The sequence below is a fragment of the Carassius gibelio genome, chromosome A14 (genome assembly GCF_023724105.1).
Source record: "Carassius gibelio isolate Cgi1373 ecotype wild population from Czech Republic chromosome A14, carGib1.2-hapl.c, whole genome shotgun sequence".
Lineage (NCBI taxonomy): Eukaryota > Metazoa > Chordata > Actinopteri > Cypriniformes > Cyprinidae > Carassius > Carassius gibelio.
The window spans coordinates 22,832,107-22,859,022 of record NC_068384.1 but is presented as its reverse complement, the minus strand read 5'-3'; the positions used below and the strand labels follow the sequence as shown (position 1 = coordinate 22,859,022).

Genomic DNA, 26,916 nt, shown 5'->3' with positions numbered 1-26,916 from the left:
GATAAATAGGCCCAACACCATAGTAGGAGAAACATGCCCATATCATGATGCTTGCACCTCCATGCTTCACTGTCTTCACTGTGTACTGTGGCTTGAATTCAGAGTTTGGGGGTCGTCTCACAAACTGCCTGTGGCCCTTGGACCCAAAAAGAACAATTTTACTCTCATCAGTCCACAAAATGTTCCTCCATTTCTCTTTAGGCCAGTTGATGTGTTCTTTGGCAAATTGTAACCTCTTCTGCACATGCCTTTTTTTTTAACAGAGGGACTTTGCGGGGGATTCTTGAAAATAGATTAGCTTCACAGAGACATCTTCTAACTGTCACAGTACTTACAGGTAACTCCAGACTGTCTTTGATCATCCTGGAGGTGATCATTGGCTGAGCCTTTGCCATTCTGGTTATTCTTCTATCCATTTTGATGGTTGTCTTCCGTTTTCTTCCACGTCTCTCTGGTTTTGCTCTCCATTTTAAGGCATTGGAGATCATTTTAGCTGAACAGCCTATCATTTTTTGCACCTCTTTATAGGTTTTCCCCTCTCTAATCAACTTTTTAATCAAAGTACGCTGTTCTTCTGAACAATGTCTTGAACGACCCATTTTCCTCAGCTTTCAAATGCATGTTCAACAAGTGTTGGCTTCATCCTTAAATAGGGGCCACCTGATTCACACCTGTTTCTTCACAAAATTGATGACCTCAGTGATTGAATGCCACACTGCTATTTTTTTGAACACACCCCTTTCAACTAATTCAACTAATTGCCCAATTGCACAGCCTTAAGAGCGTGCATATCATGAATGCTGGGTCTCATTTGTTTTCTGAGAATCTACTGAACCTACTGGTAACTTGTTTGCCACGTAGCAATATATATATATTTGAAAACCCATATGACCTGCTCTTTAAAAAAGATTTTAAAGTATATACTAGACCAGGTAGTAGACTTGAAGGGACTATTTGATGTTTAAGTATTTAAGAATTTACTGCTTCGTTCTTGGATTAGATTTTTCAGGATTGTCATCAGTTTTGTGTGAATTTGATGAATGTTAGTTTTATGTGAAGATGATTCTTCTCAAGCTCTCAGCAGGTGGTTTGGAATGGAAATTTTATGCCTTGGCTGATCCTTCAGAAGAAAACTCAAACTGAAAGCCATGGAACAGCCTAAGGACTTGAGCAGATTTGATTTTCTTCTACATCCTCTGTTTGACATTAAAGTTTCATTCTCTTTCTACAGAGCAGCTCTGAAAGCCACAGGCTGGTTGTATGGCTCTAAGAATAGCATTACTGGGTTCATGGTGGAGATCAGAGTAGAAGTGAGTTAACAGCTATGTGCATTTGATTTTCTCTTTTACGCTCTGTTGTAAAAGGACTTGAAACAGTTAATCTCAGTGTCTTCACCTCCTTAGAGAACCTTTCCGGAACTCCTTGAGCTCATTGAAAGTGCTCATTAAAATAAGGTTAGCTTACTGATGCAAAACATAAGTGCACTGGGCAACCTCAGCGGGTTTCAACTTGGACACCTCAGGTGATTATTAGGCGTCATATTCTGAGAGTCGTTGTGCATTCACTTCAAGATCGCCGCTCTGTAGGATTTATCATGGGTTAAAGTCAACATGAGGTGTAAATTTACTGTAATTAAGACGTTTTTTTTTATCAGAATCTTTACTTTGAGTAGTTTAAATATTATGTACTTTTACTCAAGTACATTTTAAGTGATGTATACTTTTACTCCACTATTTTCCCTCCATTTGTGGTCATTTGATTTTTGTTTTATATATAATTGTATTTTTATCCATTAATGTGATTGGATAGAGTGAGTAATCGGTCTCGGCCTTCATTTAGCAAGTGCACTCATGCAAAAAAAAAAATATATATTTTTTATTCCATTCAGTTGTAGATGCTGCTTATAGAGCAGCTTATTACCGAGAACGCCATGGCCCTGCAAAGAGACGTGTGTGTGTGTGTGTGTGTGTCTTCTTTTGAAAAAGTTTCCCTGGAAATATTTCCCTGTTCAATGCAATTTTTTCCTTACAGATTAAATTATCAGCATAACAGTTTGAGAAATGTAGCTGTGTAAAAGGTAGATATTGGTTTTCTTTAATCACTCTTTTTAACCCATCTCATCTCATGATATTCTTCTCTGCCGGTTAGAAAATTTGTTTGGTATTTGGGGTATTGCTTTGCAGTGGTTTAATTTATATCTTAGAGACAGGTCTTTTTCTGTTGAGTTAGGTAAGTTTTCTTCATCTGTTGCTCCTATTATCTGTGGAGTGCCTCAAGGATCCATTTTAGGGCCACTCCTTTTTAATTTATATATGCGACCTTTGGGAGACATTATTAGGAGAAACAATGTTTCATTTCATTTGTATGCTGATGATACCCAGCTGTACGTACCATTGAAAGCTGGTGATACCATTCAACTCTTATTGGCCTGCCTAGGAGATATCAAGAAATGGCTTTCCAATAGCTTTCTTAGACTTAATGAAAATAAAACGGAAGTAATTGTCTTTGCCCCCCCTAAGTTGAGAAATGGTCTCATCAATGAGCTTGGCAAGCATTTCCCCTCAGTCTCCTCCCAGGTCAGAAATCTTGGTGTCATTCTGGACTCCATTAACTAAACAAATTAATACAGTTGTCAAAAACACTGTTTTTATCAGTTACAGATCATCTCGAGACTGAAATCATTTTTAACTTTTAATGACCTGGAGAAAGCCATTCATGCTTTTATTACCTCCCGCCTTGACTACTGTCATTCATTATATTTGGGTCTTCCTCAGTCATCCATTGCACGCTTGCAGATGGTACACAGTGCTGCTGCAAGGCTGTTGACCGGGGCAAAGAAAACAGATTATATTACACCAGTTTTAGCCTGTCTTCATTGGCTTCCTGTCTATTTTAGAATTCATTTTAAAATTGTGTTGTTTGTTTTTAAAGTTCTTAATGGTCAAGCCCCATCTTATCTCTCAGATCATCTTATTCCTGTTTCATCCTCCAGATCTCTAATATCTTCTGATAGAGCTCTTTTAGTTGTCCCTCGTTCACGCTTAAAAACGAAGGGTGATGGGGCTTTTTCTATTGCAGCCCCTCGTCTCTGGAACCAAGTTCCACTGGACATTCGCCTTGCACCATCTATCACAACTTTTAAAATGAAGTTGAAAACATATCTTTATTCCCAGGCATTTTAAATTGAATTTTATCTATGTTCCATTGTTTTACTGTATAATCTGTTTTTTTCTTTTTATTTTCTGTTTATCTTTGACTATGTTCAGCTCTTTGGTCAGCTTTGTTGTGATAAATGTGCTATATAAATAAACTTTACTTACTTACTTACTTACTTACTTACATGGTGTGTGATGCTGACCTCTCGTATGAATCTCTAATGGTTTTTGAATTCTTTGCACTGTTCTGAACAATAATATTTTATGTGCAACAATAACATGTTCTGGCTCAGTGGCCTCACACCTGATTTTAAATATTTTCAAAAAAAAAAAATGAAATAGCAGACATTATGTTTTAAATGGTGATGATTGCACTGAGAATAAGGTAAGGTTAAGGATTATTTTTTTTATTTTATTTTTTGCACAATAAATTTTTGATCTACTCTTTCCAACACTGGTGCAGTGTGCACAGTTAATCAGTTCATATTATTTCAAAGAAAAACTAAATGTTTTCACACAATCTTCACACATTTACAGATGCCCCTCTTGGACTGTAATTGGTGCCCTACTCTACATATACTGTAGGGTGTGATGACAATATAACTTGTTCCGCCTGTGAAACAGCTTTCTTTTTTGTCAGATGTCTCCTACACCACACAGGCTATTGTTAAATTGTTAACCAGCTGTCAGACACATTGATTTAATATCTGAATTCTGTGATTAATATTGGATGCTTCCTTACAAGTGGGTGATAGCAGCCGTGGTTCACTGTAAATGCATTTAGCTCTGGCTTTGTTCTTTTATAGAATGGGATTTTTTTATGATCCAATCGTTACACATTGGATTCAGTCAACCTATAGATTTTTTTTCTAAATGAGTAAATTCATATTTATGCATTTGACAGATGCTTTAAAGTGCATTTAAGGTGTACATTAAACAGTATGTGTTTCCCTGGGAATAGACTCCATGACACTTGTTGCTAGCATGCTAGCCTGATCCTGATGTGGAAATATGTCACATTAAACAAGGAAAATGGTGTTTGAATGCCATTTCATGTTGACTTTAAGATAAGTGCCTAATTAAAAGTACAATAAACCATCCCCTTTCTAAGCAAATCTGATTCATAAATAATATCTCACTGCCCTACTGAATATTTAAAATATAATAAAATAGTAAAAGTCAATAATAACAATAATAACAATAACGCCTGATGGTTTATCTCATAAATCAATTAAGTGGTTAATGAAATCATTATTATTATTATTTACTGAAATGGCAGTGAACCAAAATGTTGGAAACACTTTATCAGATATATACCGTTTAAGGATATATCCTGACACTGATGAGAGTGACGTCACTTATGATTACTTAAATATGTGCTGCACACTTCTCAATAACAAAATAAACACACAACAAAAATTACAGCGCTGAGAAAACAGCAGTTAGGAAAGCATACTGTTATGATAAATTGATTGTAAAGTATATTTGAATATATCGATCTGCCTATGAATGACTACAGTTTTAATGAATCCCTTTTCTTTGCATGACACACTGACATTACAGAACAGAACTCTTTCAGCATTAACTTGAACACTGATGTGTTTCATGTGAGGTGAGTCCTTCAAATATAGTTTCTTTACATGCTGTTCACACATGTTTGTTTTGGTTTTCCTCTGTTGAACATTTAGTAAGAATGCAAGTATTTAATTTCAATAGTACTTAAGTAAACTACACATTCCCAGAACATAACATTTACATTCAGAAACAAGGTACAATTACTGAGTGGTTTACAAATATCCTTAGTCACACTTGGTAAGGCTGTTGAGGAAAAAGAAAGAAAGAATAAAGTGAATTTAAAATTATTTGCACTTGCTGCTTGCTAGAAGAGGGCTCAGACATTGACATATTCCAGGATTCCTGGTGTAAAGGCTTGGGCTGTGTGACAGGCCAGTGCTGCAGAGATCTGACAGATGCTCTTGTTCAGATTTTATGTGTGCGGCAGCTCTTTTCTGAAGTGCTTTTATCAGCAATGCTTCATCTGACCAATGCATCTTTAAACAGAAACGTCAAAGAACAGACAATGCCTGCAGACTTGATGGGACACGCAGCCTTCTGGTTTAATTAGTTCAGTCACAACTCGAAATATCAATAGATGTCAAAGATAAGAAAATACTTAGAAAATGAGATACGGCCTGATTTTATGATTGTTTTCTTAGAACCTTAACAATACATATTGTCTGAAACAAAGAGAGATTGTCCTTAGAATATATAGATATGTTACAGTTACAGTATGTTACAGAAAAATGGGAAGTTATTCATTCAAGACACTTTTGACTGCATGAAATCCAAAAATTGTTTTTAAAATACTGAATATTGCATTTCCTGAAACAAAGACCTGATTATGGCTTTGATCCCCCTTTATGTTTGTGTGATTATGCGATTATGCATCTACGCATCTAGAGACCGAGTCACAGAAGTACAAATGTAACAACAGATTTCTGTTATCTTGCACGTTGACTGCTTATCAAACCTGTTAGCTGATTTGCATACCCCTATGTTTAAAGGGTTAGTTCACCTATATATTAAAATGTCATTAATAACTCACCCTCATGTCGTTCCAAACCGTATCACCTCCATTCATCTTTGGAACAGTTTAAGATATTTTAGATTTAGTCTGAGAGCTTTTTGTTCCTCCATTGAAGCTGTGTGTACGGTCTACTGTCCATGTCCAAGAGAGAACTGAAGATGAACACTCATATGAGTCGAGCCAGATAATGAACAAAAGATTGACTCGTTCTCGAGTCAAGAACCGTTTCTGTCAGATGTATCCAATTCGAGAACCCAGGAGCTGATGATACTGCGCATGTGTGATTCAGTGTTACGCAAACCGACACACAGAGCGTCTGAACTGAACTGATTCTTTTGGTGATTGATTCTGAACTGATTCTGTGCTAGTGTTGTGAGCCCAGGTAAACCTAAGGCTTGAATCAAGGGCAATCATCGCCAATGATGTCATTACGTCGAGCACAAAAGAACCGGTGAACCATTTTCTTCAACCGGTTTATTGAATCGAACTGTCCGAAAGAACTACTGGTGATCCGAAAACCGAAGCAACCGGTTCTTCACTCGTGAACGAATCAGTCTATTGTTCGTTATCTGGCTCGGCTCGGTGTTCATCACAGCAGTTCAGTCAAGTGTACTGTTTGAGTAAATGAATTACTCTGGGATATTAGCCACATTAAAAAAGTTAACAGCTTAAGTCATTTGTGGATTAATGCTTATTGGAGATGAGAACCGTTTCAAATGATTCAGTTCGATTTGGTGAACTGGTTCAAGAAGATATAGAACCGGATATCACGAACTGCTTTGATTTGAACTCTCTCCCACAAAAGACACGGTAGAGAAGACAATGCTGAATAAAGTCATCATTTTTGCTATTTTTGGACCAAAATGTATTTTCGATGTCACATGGACTACTTTGATGATGTTTTTCTTACCTTTCTGGACATGGACAGTAGACCGTACACACAGCTTCAATGGAGGGACTGAGAGCTCTCGGACTAAATCTAAAATATCTTAAACTGTGTTCAGAAGATAAAAGGAGGTCTCAAGGGTTTGGAATGACATAAGGGTGAGTTATTAATGACATAATTTTGATTTTTGGGTGAACTAACCCTTTAAGTGCAGATCAACAATACATAGTAGTCGTTACTTTAATGACATGCTTTCTCTTTGCATTACATAATGTGTCAGTGTTTTCATCTGTCTGCTGTATTGTCAGGCCAAAACATAGTGTACAGATGCTTCCAGCTGCCCAAGCTCATTTGTACATTGGTTGTGTCCCAAAATGTGTCAGAGGGCAGATGTGATCTCCGTGTAGGTGTATCATAGATAATAGTATAGTGTATATGTCTGGTCATCTACTGTTATCGAACAGCAACAGTTTGAGGAGAATCTGCTGAGCAAGTTATCTATAGTGTATACAGTAGCTAGCTACCTGAAAAATATCACATTCAATTTAATGGCACAGACAGTAACTGTAATAACCTCTCTTGAACACAGTAATGGAAGAATGCATGTTTGCAAGTACATCGGCATCTATCTATCTATCTCTGTCTAAGGACTGGCTTATTAATATTAACATTACTTAAATTTCCTTGTCATCTAAGGTGTAACATAAGCCTTACTTAATAAAATGTTGGGAATATATACTGCATGCCACTGCCTGTAAATCATTTATTATTTTAGATATTGTTATAATTTTCTGCAAATCTGTACCTGTTTTGGAGGGGTTCGGGTGAGCAGATGCCTGCTGTCTATTGCTATGAATGGTCATCATTGTTGCATGTTCTCATTGGTTTGTTGGTATGCGTGTCAGTCGAACATGAGGAAATAAATTGCTCTTATTGTTTATTTTCATGTTCACTGTTCATCAACATGAAAATTTGGATATTTCAGTATATATCAGTATGTCGTTTAAGAGGACACTGCCACCTAATGGCTTTCCTGACAACTGCCCTGAATTTTGTCCTTCTTGTAGTTTAGGAAATACCTGGCAACCATTCAGCATGTTAACAGATATGATGGTCTTTAAAGTACAGTATTTGGTGTTAACAGACTAGATCTGATGGCATGCTGCTGTTAGTCAAGTCAGGTCAAGTCACAATATTGAGTCAAAGCAGCTTCACAGTGAAAAACAGGAAAATAACAGGAATCTCTGAAAGACAATAGTGTTATTGAAATGACTCAAATTTGTTTAATTGTTATCACAATTTCTGCTTCACTCGATTTATTAAGCATAATGGTTTGCAATATTTGCCCACTGGTTATTTATTCTGAAAATATTTCATTTGAATTTGGCAGTTGCGTTAGCTTGCATTGCTAACAGGTCGCTACAAGCTTTTGTGGTAGCGGTTGGCAGATTTCAAGAGTTTCAATAAATGTTTTTATAATCGATACACAGATTGCTGCTGTAATCATGTAAGACATGATGCTGCTGCTGTACAAATAGGCATAACTCATATATCAGACAAGTAAACTGCAGGACTAGCTCACACTGAACACTGAACCAGTCTATTGAAATGTGAAGCAAGCAATCCCGTTGGCTGCCATTTACAGGAGGAGATGTTTCTGCCACATTTCACTGGTTCAGAGACAAACTGTTCATAGAAAATAAATATGACTATATTCTTCCTTCTTGTTGTTCAGGTTTCAGTTTTTGTGCCCATGAGCATAAAGGTCCAAACAATCAATGTCTCCAGTTTTGCCCTGGGAACACTAAACTAGTCCTCCATCTCAATCCAAACACTTAACATGACCACACTGTGATCACAGTGCCCTCGAAATCCCTTAAATATCTGCTTCATTTTTCGGGTAGCAGGACTGTTGATGCTGTCGTATTAATTAGTATGGCTATGGCATCAGTGCGGTACTTCATCTCTGTCTGATTTCAAGCATAAAAAAAACCCACATCTTTGAAGTTTGCAATGTCACATTAGAGGAAAGATGTGAAAGAAGCGTCTCTTATTAGAGCGTGAGTACCCGGCATGTTGTGTCACTCCTATCAGTAAGATATGTCTTAATGAATGAATTGAGTAGTTCCAGAGATTCTACACTTTAATGATGTGCAAATATACAGTACACTCTCAGCATATGTGATGTTTTCTCATTATAAGATTTCAATGAAGTATTGCTGAGGCAGCTGGCTTATGCATGTGTGGTGATGGTTCAGAAATAGGGAAAACTAGGGAATTAGGTTTACAAAGATGCTGTGGCAGAATAAACTTAAAAGACCAAACGTCCACATTAAGGTCACACTTAAAGCCTTCTTAGAGAATGAGACAGGAGAGTACAAACAACCTTCAGTGTCTGGAACAGAAAACTGAAACCAGAAGAACAAACTTTACTGTGTGCAAATAATACCGTGTATTTTCCTCGCGTCTGACTTCTATTGTCTTATGTTTTTCTTACTTATTTATTGTCACTGTTAAGTGTGTTATTTATTTTCTTTTTTTCCAGACCTTGTCATGTCTGCATGGTGTGCATTTGCATAATAGTTTGACTTGCACATAGATTTCTTCATTAGGATAATTTAACTAATGTGTGTCTCATAATTTGTCTGGCTTTTGTTTCTATCCCATCTCCAACATCACTAATAATTAGTTTTTATGCCATGCATGTTGCTGTGTGTGTCACTGCTATAGTGCTAACAATAAATCCACGACAATTAAATTGATTTAAGTCTTTAATCCAACACACAGGTAGCATTAACGTAGACATTATGAACAAACTAGAACTGAATACACAGGAACTTAAATACACAGACCAAACAGGAATAATTAACTACACACACCTGAACAAAATGAGACAATTAACTCAATGCAGGGGGACGCTGCGTGAGGAAAACAAAGTCCAGCTGAATGACATGTGACATATCGCCCCAGGAGAAAGATCAGGCAGCGAGGAAGATGAGGATATGGCAAATGGATGGTGAAGGTATGACAAAGAAAAGATGCAGGAGGATGTTCGGGAGGAGGGCGGACAACTGAGAGGAGGACGCCAAACAAAATCCAGGGAGGTGCAGGTGAAGCAGATGACCAGGAAAGAGCCTTGAGCAGGAGAGGATAGGTGGAGACCCAGGCCCCAGCCAAGACTGCACTTCATAGTGGTGGTGCTGGAGGGAGGAGCCAAGGCATAATGGGAACACACACCAGCCATGTGGACTACCGGAGGCAACGACGATGAAGGTGGAGCCCATGACACAGACAGAGAGTCAAGGAGGTGAAGCGATGCAGAGGATCCAGGCGGCCACAAACGAGGAAGGAGGCGAGGTGGTCCGTAGAAAAAGGGTTGGAGGGCTATACAGCCCGCAAGTCCACAGCAGAGGTGTGTCGAAGTCCAACTCAGGTGGAGCCAACTGACCAAGGGAGCACTGCAATGATGAATGGGTGATGATCCATGACGGAATTTGGGGTGGGAGGAGTGCAGCCTCAGTGCTCTGGACTGCAGGATGAGGTGAAGCGGAGACATCTGAGCCCGGACGTGGAGCCACAGTCTCCTCAGGTCCAGGAGACTAAAACTCCCAGCAGGCCCAAAATGGAACCCCACCACTGAGGAGGTGAAATAGTGCCACGTTTCCACCGAAATTACCCAGAACATTTGTACCAGGAACTTTTCCCCCCCAGACCCGTTGCTTTCTGCGTTTCCACCACGGTCTAAAGTATCTGGAAGGTTAGACAAATAGACTGGTGACGGAGGTCTGTGCACATTTATCAATACAAAAAAAATAGTATGCAGATTTTGGACTTGCATCCTTGGTTGGACATCAGAAGGTCTAGCCGAGGTGAGACTGCATGAGAACTGATCGTGTGGAGCTCACCGTCTCCGAAATCAGTGAAACACACTTTTAAATAGGCACTGTATTTATAAATAGACATCAGATTTGAGTTTTAAACAACTACGTTCTCACCTGAAATACTTTTAAAATTAGATTTCATGACATAATAACAGTAATATTTTGAAAATGATCTGAACCAATCAGCATGTTTAGCGCCCAAGTCCCGCCTCCGAAACTTCTGGAACTTTAAAAAAGTACTAGCAGCAGTATTTAGGGATTGGGGCTCTTGGGAATGATTTTACATTATGTGGACAATGGACATGTTTGTGACAGTTACAGAGTGACAGTTTTCCTCTGTGTTCTATGGCTTATTTTTCAGTAGGATCAAGGAAAATAAGATTGAAATGACATGAATATTGACACCGACTCCATCCGTTAGTTATAGTGCCCGCTCACTGGTTTATTTAGCTGATTTTCAGTACACCATAAAGTATGCCACTTTGTACTCTAAGACTTTGAATGTTAAAGTGCAAATTAACACCGGGCCACTCTTGTGGGTTTCCTAGATAAAATGAAAAATCATAGAAGGGCAAAAACATTCCAGGCAGACATTGGTATAATGTAAGCAACACAGCTACAACAAATGAAATTGATAATGGGTGTATTAGATTTATAATGTGCAAACAATCAAGCATTGACTTTTATTGGGGGAGACTGAGTGCCCCCATGTAAAATTCTGCTTAGGACCCCAAAAAAGGCTTGGGCCTTCCCTGGTTTGGCCATTAATTTTTAAATGCATCATTATGTAAAAAAATATGATCAGAGATCAACAGAGATCGACATGCAACTTCTTTTCTCTCCAATATGGTAGGAAGTTAAATTAAATGAAATATGGAGGATGTTAACTGTGACAAAATGACTGACAGGCCAGTTTACAGTGACACGGTGCGTGTAACTACTTGTCAGAGCGGTCCGTTAAAGACGCAATTATATGACTTGATAGTTTGTCCCAAAGCTTGCCTACTCTTCTACTACACACTCTTCACCAAAAGAGTACATGGGTTTAGGGTGTAGAATAGGTAGACAAACAAGGATGCAGCATGATTCATTAGCGAATGTGGCATTGCTCATACCCCGAGAAAACGAAGAGACATCACACTTAGAATAAACTACATGTTTCTTAACGTATTGCATGAACATTTCTAAAAAAGTTTCTCATGTAAATGCTAAAGTACTACCCACCTCTGGAAATGTGTCATTCACTGCTGTAAAATAACGTGACTGTTGGATGTTTTTGTGAACATTGCACAGGAATTATCAATGAAATTTAAACTGTAGAGAGTTATTAATTTAAAAGTGTGTGAGGTAATACCTTTTTCAGCAGCTTCCTTAGCTTTTCTAGATGGTTTCTACATTTGAGGTACTGGACAAGAAGAAATTTAAAAGAAATGTATTTCAACTGATTTGTATAATATATATATTTTTCGCCTACTAAGTGTGTGTGTGTGTGTGTGAGAGAGAGAGAGAGAGAGAGAGAGAGAGAGAGAGTGAGTGTGTGTTTGTGCAAATAATATTTCAAAGTTTTCTGTTTATTGTGTGTTCATTGAGTTAAACATTTAATTATGTTTCTAAAGAAGCCTCATGCTGTGCTGTGCTGTGATCTGTGTGTGTGTGTGTGTGTGTGTGTGTGTGTGTGTGTGTGTGTGTGTGTGTGTGTGTGTGTGTGTGTGTGCGTAACAATGTCCTTTAGCCATGTCCGTATTCACAATACAGCACAGCTTCTCATACTTTATTCCTGAAATACACATGCCAGTGTTCATCAGGTCAGTTTCCATCAGTGTCAATAAGAGGCTCATAGGTGTTCTTCAGCACACAAGCTTATGTGATTAGGACAAATTCAATTTCTGTGGTCTGATTGATGTAACTTGTTAAAGTAAGTCTGTATTTACATCCATCATTTTCACATGACATCTCTCAAAGCAGTGGTTCTCAACTCCAGTCCCAGACCCAATGCTCTGCATGTTTTCTCCCTTGTTTGGCTCGCCTGATTCAGCCTCATGAACTGAACTGAGAGTGTCAAATACCCAGTTAGAAAAAAAATAATTAAGATTATTGCATATACATGGCCTAGGCATGATTTTAACTGATTTTATGTTTTATTTTTGCAGTGGCTCTCTACCTATGCAGAGTTATTGAGGATCTCGGACTCTGAAACAGACCAGCTATCCACAGCACCTCGTCTAGAATCATTGTAAGTCATAGACATTGCATGCACATCCAAAAAAAAAAAAAAAAAAAAGCAGATGTCACATAAACCTTGGGTTAAAGATGGCGCCTACTGGTGGTACTGAGTGAGATCGGTAGATATTACCTAGTGAGACAGAGTTACTTAGCTGACACTTCCAGTTGCTTACATTAAGTAAAGAAATAAATTGTCACTGCCAGGATTACCATAAAGAAACACTGGAGCAATGGCACAAATACAACCGCATTAGTAAAATTAACAAGTGACAATACAATACATCATAACAGTTCTTGAAAACCAAACATTTTAGACAACAGCATATTATTCTGCAAAACTGTGACAGTACAGATGCATTAGCCCACAAAATAGCTTTAGTCCACAACAAAGCATCAATAGAAATGAAATCCAGTCTCCAAAATGTTTTCTGAAACCAGCTTTAGAAGTTTAATTTCTGTCCTGTTGTATCAGGAGTAACAAGAGAAGGACTGTCTGATAACAGGCAGAGAAATTCCCCAGTAGAACATAAAAAAAAAAAAACATGGCATGTAAAGTGACTTCCTTTTGCCAACGTCCTCTTCTGCTGCCTTTAGGTAGTGTCCCCTCATGCCTTAAACTAAATTCTTCAGCTAAAAGTCTCCTAAAACTACACTGAGCTGCCCACTCCTCCTCCTCCTCCTCCTCTTCTCATTCTCTGAGTGCATTAAAAATGAGTCACGCGTGTGATCGAAACCAGTGCATTAGAGCTCATGAATTTAGCATGCTTTGCCACGCAGAAGCAAGACTATTTAATCTGAACTTTACTGAGTGATACTCATGAACTCTATTTATAGCTCAGGTCAAAGCACCACATGGAACAGTGATGGCTTGGGCTATGATGTCATGCAGCGTTACTTCACTGCTGGGAGTTCATTTTGCTAAAAATGTAGAACTGAGAGAGTAAAGGTTCATGCTTAGGATACAATAACAGGTCCCACTTTATATTAGGTGGCCTTAACTACTATGTACTTACATAAAAAATTAAGTACAATGTACTTATTGTGTTCATATTGTATTGTAAAACACTTTTGCTGCTATTGAGGTGGGATGGGGTAAGGTAAGGGAAAGGGTTGGAGGTATGGGTAAGTTTAAGGGTGGGATAAGGTGTAAAGTATGGGTCAACAGTGTAATTATAAATGTAATTACAGAAATTAAATACAGATGTAATTACATGTAGGTTTTTTTTTAAAAAATATAAGTACAATGTAAAAACAAGTATGTACACAACAAGTACATTGTACTAAATTATTAATTAAAATGTAAGTACATAGTAGTTAAGGCCACTTAATATAAAGTGGGTCCCAATAAGATGATCTGTATTTAATAATTAAATTTTTATTTCATTTGATCAGGAACATAAATACTATGTCATGACTGTCAAAAAAGCTATCGGACGTTTATGTCTCAAAGATGCAATTCACCTTTTAAATTCCAACCAATTTTTTATCATCAGCTTGGAGAACAAAATATTTGGTGTGAAACAACTCCTCCATGTGCTTTCTATTCCCTGAAGACTACAGTCCCACTAGCATACCTTTTCAAAGAGGTTTTAGATGAATGGTACGACTCTCAGAGACTGCATCTTACCTCAAAAACAAATGCTGGGTATCGTATTTGCACAACAGAGACCCTTTGTTCCTTTCAGAGACAGTGACAAGGAAAGTCTCTCTGCTCAATATCATAGCTGTAGAAATGGACGTCCAGTCTTATATTTTAATTCAGGCTATAGTTTCACTTTATTAAGTGCATGCTTTTTACCTAGACCAGCCTTTAAAAATAGCTTTTAATGTGATTTCAGGAATTGAAGCTTGTAAGATTTTTGGGTTATGTTGAAATGTCATCATGACAAACTGTGTGTTGGATATTTTGCTCTTTCACCTTTCAAGACTAAGGAAATATCTGTGCAGGGGTGTTACTGAGATGCCCACCAAGTGAAATGGCTTGGTTCTTCTCAACACAAAGAGGCTGGCAAAAAATACATTGCTAGGCAATATTAGGCTTTTGCTGGAGATGTTGGCGAACATCTTGTAGGAGGCAATGATTGTGTTTTGCCAAGTAGATGGTGTTCCTGGATCAACTCATAATAACTTATGTTTCATTAACTTTTCAGAACAACAACATGTCACGATACTCTAACCATAGGCCTATCTATATCTAGCTTTATCATTTGAAGCTTACCAAAGTGTGCTTGTTATTTTTCAAGTAAATGGCACTTGGTTTCATATTTTATTTCCTAATGCAATAACATTAGATCTGACTCAGGCTATGCTAATATGTGTAATTAACCCAAAATGATAAGTTGCTACTTATATAAAAGCTAAATGCTAATAAGTTGTCATCTTTGATTGATCTCTAAAAATGTCATAAAAAATGCTATAAAAAAATGCCATGTCTTTGGAAACGAAGTGTTAGTTTTATGGTCTGAGTGATGTCGTACTTTGAAAACCACCGCTGACAGTGTTTAAATCCCTTCTGACATACCCTCACACGCTGGCACTAACTCATTTGGGTTTCTTCAAATGCCTGTCTTCACAAACATTGTCTGAGGTGTGATCGGCTTAGACAGAACACACACTCACACCCGAGCCACTAATGAGACATATCCGTCACAGTGGATCATTTGCTAGATGAGACTAATTACTGTGTTTCACCCATAGATGATAATGAATTCATTATTTATGTTGTGGCTGTATTTTCAATCATCTGATCCAATCTAGTAAAGATGCTGACTTAGAGCAGGCTTATAATGGGCAGGCTGCATAAGTATGAGTGAATGGTTTTAAGAACACACTCTTGAGTTTGCTCTCTCTCTCTCTCTCTCTCTCTCTCTGTCTCTCGATCTCTTGCCTGGGGAGTCCAAGCTGTCTGCTGTGATTCTGATCCGTCTCACTGTCTGGCTGACAGAAGACTGACATGAGAAAACACGGCCCGCTTTCTAAAGTCTATTACTGTGGCCTCAGAAATAGACACTGACAGGCTGGCATTGATGTTATTTAAACAATTATATTCAAAAACAGACAACAGAAGTGAAGGGTCAATCAATCAATCAATCAATCACCTTTATTTATATAGTGCTTTAAACAACATACATTGCGCCAAAGCACTGAACAACATTCATTTGGAAAACAGTGTCTCAATAATGCAAAATGATAGTTAAAGGCAGTTCATCATTGAATTCATTGATGTCATCTCTGTTCAGTTGAAATAGTGTCTGTTTTAATTTGCAATCAAGTCAACGATATCGCTGTAGATGAAGTGACCCCAACTAAGCAAGCCAGAGGCGACAGCGGCAAGGAACCGAAACTCCATCGGTGACAGAATGGAGAAAAAAACCTTGGGAGAAACCAGGCTCAGTTGGGGGGCCAGTTCTCCTCTGACCAGACGAAACCAGTAGTTCAATTCCAGACTGCAGCAAAGTCAGATTGTGCAGAAGAATCATCTGTTTCCTGTGGTCTTGTCCTGGTGGTCCTCTGAGACAAGGTCTTTACAGGGGATCTGTATCTGGGGCTCTAGTTGTCCTGGTCTCCGCTGTCTTTCAGGTCAGTAGAGGTCCTTTCTAGGTGCTGATCCACCATCTGGTCTGGATACGTACTGGATCCGGGTGACTGCAGTGACCCTCTGATCTGGACACAGACTGGATCTGGTGGCCACGGTGACCTCGGAACAAGAGAGAAACAGACAAATATTAGCGTAGATGCCATTCTTCTAATGATGTAGAAAGTACGGTGTTATGTGAAGTGTTCCGGTTCCAGTTTACCTAATTAATGCAGCCTAAAAATCCTTTAACGGATTTGGATATTAAAAGCATATTAGTATGTTATGTGTATGCCAGGTTAAAGAGATGGGTCTTTAATCTAGATTTAAACTGCAAGAGTGTGTCTGCCTCCCGAACAATGTTAGGTAGGTTATTCCAGAGTTTAGGCGCCAAATAGGAAAAGGATCTGCCGCCCGCAGTTGATTTTGATATTCTAGGTATTATCAAATTGCCTGAGTTTTGAGAACGTAGCGGACGTAGAGGAGTATAATGTAAAAGGAGCTCATTCAAATACTGAGGTGCTAAACCATTCAGGGCTTTATAAGTAATAAGCAATATTTTAAAATCTATACGATGTTTGATAGGGAGCCAGTGCAGTGTGGACAGGACCGGGCTAATATGGTCATACTTCCTGGTTCTAGTAAGAACTCTTGCTGCTGCATTTTGGACTAGCTGTAGTTTGTTTACCAAGCGTGCAGAACAACCACCCAATAAAGCATTACAGTAGTCTAACCTTGAAGTCATAAATGCATGGATTAACATTTCTGCATTTGACATTGAGAGCATAGGCCGTAATTTAGATATATTTTTGAGATGGAAAAATGCAGTTTTACAAATGCTAGAAACGTGGCTTTCTAAGGAAAGATTGCGATCAAGTAGCACACCTAGGTTCCTAACTGATGACGAAGAATTGACAGAGCAACCATCAAGTCTTAGACAGTGTTCTAGGTTATTACAAGTAGAGTTTTTAGGCCCTATGATTAACACCTCTGTTTTTTCTGAATTTAGCAGTAAGAAATTACTCGTCATCCAATTTTTTATATCGACTATGCATTCCATTAGTTTTTCAAATTGGTGTGTTTCACCGGGCTGCGAGGAAATATAGAGCTGCGTATCATCAGCATAACAGTGAAAGCTAACACCATGTTTCCTGATGATATCTCCCAAGGGTAACATATAAAGCGTGAAGAGTAGCGGCCCTAGAACTGAGCCTTGAGGTACTCCATACTGCACTTGTGATCGATATGATACATCTTCATTCACTGCTACGAACTGATGGCGGTCATATAAGTACGATTTAAACCATGCTAATGCACTTCCACTGATGCCAACAAAGTGTTCAAGTCTATGCAAAAGAATGTTGTGGTCAATTGTGTCAAACGCAGCACTAAGATCCAATAAAACTAATAGAGAGATACACCCACGATCAGATGATAAGAGCAGATCATTTGTAACTCTAAGGAGAGCAGTTTCAGTAATATGATACGGTCTAAATCCTGACTGGAAATCCTCACATATACCATTTTTCTCTAAGAAGGAATATAATTGTGAGGATACCACCTTTTCTAGTATCTTGGACAGAAAAGGGAGATTCGAGATTGGTCTATAATTAACTAGTTCTCTGGGGTCAAGTTGTGGCTTTTTTATGAGAGGCTTAATAACAGCCAGTTTGAAGGTTTTGGGGACATGTCCTAATAACAATGAGGAATTAATAATAGTCAGAAGAGGACCTATGACTTCTGGAAGCACCTCTTTTAAGAGCTTAGATGGTATAGGGTCTAACATACATGTTGTAAGTTTAGATGATTTAACAAGTTTATACAATTCTTCCTCTCCTATAGTAGAGAATGAGTGGAACTGTTCCTCAGGGGGTCTATAGTGCACTGTCTGATGTGAAACTGTAGCTGACGGCTGAATGGTTGCAATTTTATCTCTAATAGTATCGATTTTAGAAGTAAAGTAGTTCATAAAGTCATTACTGCTGTGGTGTTGGGAAATGTCAACACTTGTTGAGGCTTTATTTTTCGTTAATTTAGCCACTGTATTGAATAACTACCTGGGGTTATGTTTGTTTTCTTCTAAAAGAGAAGAAAAGTAATCAGATCTAGCAGTTTTTAATGCTTTTCGGTAGGATATGCTACTTTCCCGCCAAGCAATACGAAATACCTCTAGTTTTGTTTTCCTCCAGCTGCGCTCCATTTTTCGGGCTGCTCTCTTTAGGGTGCGAGTATGCTCATTATACCATGGTGTCAAACTGTTTTCCTTAACCTTTCTTAAGCGTAAAGGAGCAACTGTATTTAAAGTGCTAGAAAAGAGAGAGTCCATAGTTTCTGTTACATCATCAAGTTGTTCTGAGGTTTTGGATATGCTAAGGAATTCGGATACATCAGGAAGATAACTTAAAAAGCTGTCTTTTGTGGTAGAAGTGATGGTTCTTCGATACTTGTAACAAGAAGTAGAATTTACAATTTTGGCTATATGAAGTTTACACAGAACTAAATAATGATCTGAGATATCATCACTTGGCTGAATAATTTCAACACTATCAACATCAATTCCATGTGACAGTATTAAATCTAGAGTATGATTTCGACAATGAGTAGGTCCTGAAACGTGTTGTCTAACACCAATAGAGTTCAGAATGTCTATAAATGCTGATCCCAATACATCTTTTTCATTATCGACATGGATATTAAAATCACCAACTATTAAGACTTTATCTGCAGCCAGAACTAACTCGGATGTAAAATCACCAAACTCTTTAATAAAGTCTGTATGGTGCCCTGGTGGCCTGTATACAGTAGCCAGTACAAACATAACAGGGGATTTATCATTAACATTGGTTTCTCTGGATAATGTTATATGAAGCACCATTACTTCAAACGAGTTATACTTGAAGCCTGCCCTCTGAGAAATCCTGAAAACGTTATTATAAATTGAAGCAACACCTCCCCCTTTGCCTTTTAGACGCGGCTCGTGTTTATAACAATAATCTTGGGGGGTGGACTCATTTAAAATAATGTAATCATCAGGTTTTAGCCAGGTTTCTGTCAAGCAGAGCACATCTATATTATGATCAGTTATCATATTATTTACAAAAAGTGTTTTCGTAGAAATGGATCTGATATTCAATAAGCCAATCTTTATCATTTGTTTATCCATATTGCATTTGTTTTTTATTTGTTGAACCTCAATTAAATTGTTAACCTTAACTTGGTTTGGACGTTTTTTGTATTTTCTAGTTCGTGGAACAGACACAGTCTCTATAGTGTGATATCTAGGTGAAAGAGTCTCTATGTGCTGAGAATTAACTGACCTCTGTGACGGGAGGCAGCTAGCAGACGGTCGGTTTAGCCAGTCTGTCTGCTTCCTGACCTGGGCCCCAGTTAGTCAAGTATAAACACTAAGACTATTTGCCATATTTCTAGAGAGAAGAGTGGCGCCACCCCAGGAGGGATGAAGACCATCTCTTTTAAACAGGTCAGGTCTGCCCCAAAAGCTCGTCCAATTGTCTATATAACCTATGTTATTCTGTGGGCACCACTTAGACATCCAGCCATTGAGTGATGACAATCTGCTATGCATCTCATCACCACGGTAAGCAGGGAGGGGACCAGAGCATATTACAGTGTCTGACATCGTGCTTGCAAGTTCACACACCTCTTTAAAGTTATTTTTAGTGATCTCCGACTGGCGAAGTCGAACATCATTAGCGCCGGCATGAATAACAATCTTACTGTATTTACGTTTAGCATTAGCCAGCACTTTTAAATTTGCCAAGATGTCAGGCGCTCTGGCTCCCGGTAAACATTTGACTATGGTGGCTGGTGTCTCTATATTCACGTTCCGTACAATAGAATCGCCAATAACTAGAGCACTTTCATCAGGTTTCTCAGTGGGTGCATCACTGAGTGGGGAGAACCTGTTTAATGTTTTGATCGGAACAGAAGAGCGGTGTTTTGACCCACGACTACGCTGCCTCACCGTCACCCGGTTGCCCTGCTGCAGGGGCTCTGCTGGAACCGGACAATGTACAGGAGTCCCTGAGCTAGACGCATCCAAAGCCATATCTAGAGCCCTAACATTCTTACTGTCCTCAATTAAAGTTTGGATGCGTGTCTCTAATTCTGAAATCTTCTCTGTCAGCCTAACTGTTTCCCTGCATTTATCACATGTGAATCCCTCATCAGCGACAGAGATAGATAAACTGTACATGTGGCAAGAGGTGCAAATAACAATTGTAGGAGAAGCCATTACTCACCGTGCTTGATGAAATATTCTTACTGCGGTTGTTTGATGAACTTGTGGAAAACTGCAGCGTGAGAGAGGAAGGGTCAAATCATTATCACACCTAGAGGGAAATGCATGGTAAGACAAGAGAGATAAAACAAACATAAAACCAATCATAAAATCAGCCGATATGTTGCATTGCTCAACGCTCCAAAACACATTGTAAAAAGAAACCTTTGATGCTCCACTCAGCGTGAACACAAATACATACAGGGGCATTTGCTAAATCTTTGTTTTGCTGTAGTTGTTTATATATATATATATTGAAGTTGCATGTCAGTACAGCTGCTGTTTGTCAGACTCAGTAGATGTATATCAGTGATAGTGGCAGGTCTGGTTGCATTTTAGTTTGTGATTTGGAGAGTGTTAGGATGAGAAATAAGGACAGAGTGTGAAGGGCAGCAGCTACACAAGCATTTTAACTGGTAAGGGGAGGATTCAGCGTCAAATAAGCTCAGATATCAGGAACATGACATATCAGAATTCAATGATATATGGCAGGAGACTTATGACAAAATTATATCGACTATAGATGAAGAAAGTAAATTATTATTTTCCAGATAATTATTATTATTATTATTATTTGTTAAACAATGACACCTGGGCTGTTTTTATTATATTTTCACTCGAAGTAAAAATGTATATAATCTTGTGATTTTGATGAAGTCAAAAAAGCGCTGAAGATTTAAATGCACATAAATGTGTCAGGCTGTCTCAGGTAAGCCACAGGTCCTGCTGTAGACGAGAGATACAGGCAGCTCTGAGTAGCCTGCGGTGCTGTCATTTTCTCCCTTATTACTTATCACTCTTTCACCGCAGTTTAAACTTCTGCACGTTCATCTCACTGAAAAGGATTTGTATTTTAGCAAATAACTTTTTCCAAGCAGTTTCCTATGCTATATGCCCACCTCAAACCCCTTCTCCAGCTGCCTGTCTGCACATGAATATCTCACCTGCCGGAAAACCGTCCGGGAAATAATAAATAAAAGGTGAGTTTATTTCGGTGCTTTAGAGACATGCTGGAACTGTCAGTGAATGGAAAAAGCACTGTGTAGGTCATAGGTCAAATTCATTATTGGTTGAGGGCCAAATTGGATAAAATGTCACCTCCTTCAGGCCTAATTACCTTCTGTTAAACCTTAGTTTGCTCACAATTGCATTAATATTAACCATATATACTACACTATAATTTACAAGAAAACTAGGAAAACTTTTTTTATTTATTTTTTTACAATAATTAAACCATATTTTTCCAAGTGAGATAGTATCTTGGTTGGTTTAAGCTTGTCGTGGATAAATAATATGAAACTTAAACTGCTCATTCATTCAAAACATTTGTTCAAAATGCCTGATTAATGTAGAAATGAAGCAAGTGACTATCACTTCCTGTCTCCTGAGATACCTACATCTGATCCATTTCTGAAGGCAGCATTGATGTATCCTTCACTACCTTAGATATCCCATAATCCAGTGCATAGCATTCCATGGTGGTTGAGCTAAAAAAATTAAAAAATAAAAAAATAAAAAAATTAAAAAAAAGAAAAGCATCTGAAAGTTGAGTTGGGTCATCAGTTTTTGCACTTTTTATGTTATTTCTAGTGATAAATCAGTACTATAGTAATACAATAACTGTTTCGTTATTACCAAAGCTTGTTTTATTTTGCTGTAGATTGTTAAACCATTACTCGTCCTCAGAATCTTGTCCGAAATCAGTTTCATGAGGTGCTTTTGTGTGCAAACACTGCCTGGAAAGTCATTGCTGATAATGCAGCGAGGCAACAAATCTCAGACATTGTGCTGCTCGGAGAGCTCTTATGTTCTACCCCTGCTTTGTTCAAACCTGTTTTTGTTGGCTAAACAGAGCAAAACCAGACAGCACTGTGTCTAAAATGTAACTCAATGCTGACAGCTTGTTTGCTGAACTCTTGTATAAAATCACTCCCATTGTGCTGATATTCAGCAAAACAACACTTTTGATCATGTGATATTGCTTATATCATGACATACTGTACTTGTTTCTGTTAGTTTTTTACATGGTGAGTTACATAACATCGTTAAAACAGCAATTGCCATATTATAGTAGATAAAAAACAACTACAGCGTGTAACTGTCCTTTAAATTAAAAATAAGATATTGTAGCGAATACACTTTATTTAATTTTCAAAAGAACCTTTTGTGGGCCGTATGTTTGACACGTCTGGTGTAGAATTCTTTTGTGAAGTGTTTCTTCTTTTGAGTTTCAAAAACTTTGAACAACATGATATTGAAACCATACTGAGTTTTTCATCTGATTATTTCTTTAATTTAGTTAGCCGCATAAATTAAACATTCCATTCCAAAATGCTAACTTTAGCCTGATTGATATTTATTGTGCTGCATTATGTCATTTTTCCCACTATGTCCGATAATAAAATCAGTGTGACACACTTTTCATGAAACGTGGGAATTGTCGATGCTGTTTTGTGATAAGTTGTTAAATTCCTACGTCCAGCTTTTATGATCTGTTGATTGTGTGAGATGCGTTTCATACAAGATATGGCAACCGGACAAACTTGGAATAATATATTGATGTCATTATTCATATAATCCATAATGATGGGAGTTTCCTGGTAGAAATAAGAAAACGAGTTCACAAAAGAAAGATTCCCAAATACTCCAGGGATGCGAAGGTCAAACCGAGGTCCTTATAGTTCCTCAGAATTACCATTCTAATGTCAGCGTCTTCCTGAGAAAGCAGTGCATAAACACAAATGCCAATTGTAATGGGCTCTGTCTATGAGAAGGAGTGACACTGAGATGGAGGTGTTCAGTGAGGCATGAAATAAGCTTTTCAGGAGAACAGTGCAGGGTTGAGAGGATGGGGGTGATCGCTCATGTTATTTCTTAATTAACAACTAGCTGTTCTTAAGCCAAGCTCGTAAAATGTGTTCTGTTCATCCTTTCTGGCCAGTCTGCTGCTAATTTCTGCAGATATCACTTTCCATCAGAAATGCTGAGCGTCTGGAAAAGAAGCTTTAAAAATATAAATGACTGTCTCAACATTGTGTATGCAGTTAAAATTGATTTAAATACAGGCTTTTCATAACCCTACTCTCTCATATTGAAGACGAATTTACTAGTGTGTGACAATGCGGTGATGCAGCGAGAATCAGTTTTTGTCCAAACCCAGACAATCCTGTCCGGTATAATTGTTCTCCTAGAGAGTGTTATTGATTTCTCCTCCAAAGTTTCAGGGGCATTGGGGCCCTTAAAGGAATAGTTCACCCAAAAATTATAATTTTTTGAAAATGTCCTCATTCTCAGGCTACCCCTGATTAGGGTGAGTGTGTTTCTTCATCAGGTTTGTAGAAATGCAGCACTGCATCAGTGTCTCATCAGTGGATGCTCTGCAGTGAATGGGTGCCGTCATAATGAGAGTCCAAACAGCTGATAATAAATCTGCACTCTGCATAGTGGCATATAGTTATCATTAAAGCGTAATAAGTATGAATTATATTAATTGCATGACAGTTTAATAGTGTAACATTAATGTGTTTTATTGACTCGTGTTTTTGTGTGCTGTCTGAAACAAAGAGGTCAGTGCATTAACTGTGTTCAATAAATGTGATGGCGTTAATTAATCTCATTTATTATGCGTGCAATAAAATCAGCTTATATATAATGAGCTTAAAAGGACTTGTAAAAATGTGTTCCTCTCAAGAGTTTATGTTGATATTGTATGCATCAGTTGCCTATCTAAAGTAATGAAAGCATATGTGGCTAGACCCTGTCAATCTGAATGATATCATGCAAACAGAATAATATCACAAATCTATACTTAACCAGACGACTGATAAAATAAATGAATCCAAAGAAAGGTATGATGGATGAATGCACATTTTGAGAATGACTTCAGCAAATAGTTGAATGGAGGCTTGATAATGTCCTCTGGGAATTCAGATCATGTTCACTTAACTCATCTTATGTGATTTAAACATCCTGCTCCAGCGGAGCTCTAGTTCTAGCGAGGAAATGCGTATACAAATGAAGGGGAGGAGAAGTCGAGCTGATAAACATCATTTACACTCTCCACAACCAGAGTCATTAATTATCCTCACAGTCACAGACTAATGAACAACTCATGGAGACAACAGAATCACAGACAGTACTATAACCTTCCTCCTGTCTGGAGAAATATATCATATCCAAATCCTGAAAGAGACAGTTCTCCCAAAAATGACAAGTCTGACTTAATTTACTTACCCTCGTGACATATGACAATCTTCTTTAAAAAAAAAACAACGTTTCGGTCACAAGACTTTCATCAGGAGTATACAAATGTTCAAATTCATCTCTTTTAAGATAAACACATGACCAATTAACAGAGCTCCATCTGCAAATAATTAAGCTCATTGGGAATACGTAATTAGCATCACATCATAAACAGTTACAAATTATTCTAGTAACAATCAAGATCCCCCTATAGGTTAACAAAATCATCCAAAAAATACATAATCAACACATCGTCATCCAAAAAAAAAAAAAAAAAGAAATAAATAAATGAAAGAGTCATATGTTTTAGAATGAGGTTGAGTAAATGATTTTTCATTCTGGGTACACTATCCCTTTAAACATAACCATACATAATAAATAAATTCATGTTTTAATTGATCTTATACATAGGCTATGGGTCATTGTAAGGAAATGTTTCCATTTTATATCATGCCATAACACACTCCAGCACATATTCGTATAGACCTGGGAACATTTCATGCATGTTGAATAGCTGAATTGATTTTATGCCACTTGCTTTAAACTGACACATCATCAATGCTATAATGTGCAGTGTACCTTCAAGAATGAACAGGAATGATTTATGGTGCACCAAGCAGCATGAGTCATTCACACGGCAGTATTTGCTGTACACACGGCTGGGATCTTTCACATAGCACCGATGCACTGAATATTTCACAGCTATAGATTTAAACAACAATTTACCTTTGAAATATTGATTAGAAAAGCTGTTTGATTTCCAATTTTCTATGAGATACGAACTATACCCTTCAAAATGATTCTATATTTAGAAACTCATTTAGCAGCAAAACCTCCACTAAATGTTTTCTGTAGCTGCTTATCAATTTTGGTCCACCCCTCCAAATCTGTTTCAGGGAATCAATATTTGAGGGTTGTCTTGATGGTACAGCTAGCTTAAGGAATGCCACAGCTTCTGAATTGGCTTAAGGTTAAGTCTCCGGAAAAGACAGTTTTCAGTCATTCTTTGGTTGATTTTTTTATTTGGTTGATCATTGGTGATGCATTAGGTCATTTTCTTGTTGTATCACCGAGTCCTTCTTGAAGTCATGAACTGAAGTCCTGACTTTTGGCTGTAAACATTGATGAATACTTTAATGCCCTATATACATTGCACAATTTTGGGCTGTCCCAGATGAAAGAGAACCAATGAGATACAATCAAAATCAAAGACACCCCACGATAATTTTCTTGCTCTATTTCATTATCACACGTCTACGTCAACCTGTCCTCCAACCAATACGCTCATATAGGTCGTTTGTCCATATCCCTGAAATACGACCCATCAGAGCGTATACTACAATTGCGCCTCTATCGGCAAAAGGTCATTTTCATATTAATGTTTTGTACTCTTTTATTTGCCCTCTGGTTTGCATTTCATGTAGCTCAGTTAGTAGATTATTGCGTTACACCTTGATATGTAATCATGCAATCCCAGGGAACGGACGTGGACGGAAATGTATATGCTCAATAAATCATAATTTAGCATGATTTCTGTGAGGGTTAGGTTTAGGGTTGGGGTTAGGTTTGGTCATTCGAACAAATAAGCCACCTACAGTAGTAAAATATGTAGGAAATACTGTGAGATCGGTGTAAAAAGCCCACACATTGCATTTAAATAAACATGCTTTTTGATTGGTAATGACATTATACGTCAATTCATGACGATAGACGCAACGCGATACTGTCATTATTTTTACGCCCGCTAGAGGGCGCTTAACTTTAAAACGTAAATATAGGTCGTAATGAATGCTTGCACAAACGACCTATATGGTCGTTTTTTGTTGGAGGACAGGCTCGTCTATGTACATGTTCTACCCAAGTTTATTTGATCGGTGTTGCACAAATGTGATTTGTAATGATCTTATAAGATTGCTGAAATCACACAGTGTCACGGTAGGAAATCCAGTGTTTCCTCCGTGTCATGTTTTGTTATTGTTTTTGTACTTACGTTGTTTCCATGTGCTCGTTTAGTTGATTGTCATCACCTGGGTGTTGATTGTCTCGCTCCAGCTGATCGTCATCATAC

The 26,916-nt window shown here is 38.0% G+C and overlaps 1 protein-coding gene across 2 annotated transcripts in view; it reads left to right on the top strand.

The window, feature by feature from the left end:
* The window catches only part of LOC128026857 (FERM and PDZ domain-containing protein 3-like), a 132,871-nt gene that overhangs the window by 45,190 nt on the left and 60,765 nt on the right, over positions 1-26,916 (top strand). For both annotated transcript variants that reach the window (XM_052614097.1, XM_052614093.1), the window contains exon 2: positions 12,660-12,742. The gene's annotated coding sequence lies outside the window, so the exon portion shown is untranslated. The remainder of the gene's footprint in view (positions 1-12,659; positions 12,743-26,916) is intronic.